This window comes from Sinocyclocheilus grahami, unplaced genomic scaffold, assembly GCF_001515645.1.
Source record: "Sinocyclocheilus grahami isolate Dianchi unplaced genomic scaffold, SAMN03320097.WGS_v1.1 scaffold1069.1, whole genome shotgun sequence".
In the NCBI taxonomy this organism is placed as follows: domain Eukaryota; kingdom Metazoa; phylum Chordata; class Actinopteri; order Cypriniformes; family Cyprinidae; genus Sinocyclocheilus; species Sinocyclocheilus grahami.
Genome location: NW_015506248.1, coordinates 44,685 through 45,881, shown reverse-complemented (window position 1 = coordinate 45,881; position 1,197 = coordinate 44,685). Strand labels below are relative to the sequence as shown.

Genomic DNA, 1,197 nt, shown 5'->3' with positions numbered 1-1,197 from the left:
TAAATTGATGGGATCTTTTTTGATAATTGTACTATAAAAAAGAAAAATATAGTTGACCTTAACTTGTGCAAAGAGGGACCAAACTTACCAATGCTATCCAAATCCATAACAGGCCACTGCTCGATAAGCAACACGTTTATTTCTAGACAACTAGAAAAAAAGAACAAAAATAAATAAAAAATTCAAAATACAAAATAAAACTGCTGAACTTAAAATTAAATTAAAATTAAAATTAGCTAGCCCCCCCCCCCCATTGTTATTGTCAATTAGTTTATGAATCTGTATACAGTATATGCATACTTATTTGTTTGCTTGCTTTACCTTGCAATATTATTAATATTGTTAATGTTATTACTTCGCTTCTTGGTTTTCAACCTTTGAAAAATCCTTATTTACTTATTGATTGATTGATTGATTTGATTATTGGATTATTTATTGGTTTATATATTTATTGGATTCCCCCTCCTCTTAGTTCAGCCTTCTGCTAGGAACAACAACTGATATGCTGGATAAACAAGGGACATCTGTATCTTTTGTGTTTGTATTGATCACTTATATATTGTATTGACTCTTTTTTTTCTGCAGTGATTGGGCAGGGATGAGGGGAAATATGTGGGCAATAATTTTTTTTTTGTTCATTGTGAGAGTTATTGTAATTACTGTTTAAAACTCTAATAAATAAAGTAATCAAAAAATATATATTTCTGTCAACCTGAGGTTGTCTGTCAGTATTTTCCTGAATGTTACAATAGTTTCATTGACTATTTACCTGTTTTTATACAGTCTATGCTATTTATAGATGTCGGCCGAAAAGAAGACAAGGCAACCTAGAATATCTGGCAACCCCACAGTCTTTGACTCAGGCGTGGACATGCAATTTTCGAGGGAAAAACTCATCTAAGACAAGACGGTGGGTGTTTTACATGTGAAATTGTAAATGTAACATTCTATTAATTAATAAGAACATATCTTAATGCGTCTATGCTATTATCACAGCAAATTACAGAGGTTGCGATATGTATAAATGTATGTTTCAGTTTCGCCATGTTTAGTGTAATAAAACGAAAGCAAAATTAACCTCTATTAACCTATTTCTTTTATCCGGATCGTCAAGAGAATCGTAAACCGATCTATTTTTAATATTAATGTCAAAAACACATAATAGTAATTTGTCAAATAAGTATTGCATAATGCATC

At 30.7% G+C, this 1,197-nt stretch overlaps 1 protein-coding gene across 1 annotated transcript in view; it reads left to right on the top strand.

Moving 5' to 3' along the window:
• Positions 1 to 838: 838 nt before the first annotated feature.
• The window catches only part of casp20 (caspase 20, apoptosis-related cysteine peptidase), a 20,361-nt gene continuing 20,002 nt past the window's right edge, over positions 839 to 1,197 (top strand). Inside the window, exon 1 of the mRNA XM_016251727.1 lies at positions 839 to 910. The gene's annotated coding sequence lies outside the window, so the exon portion shown is untranslated. The remainder of the gene's footprint in view (positions 911 to 1,197) is intronic.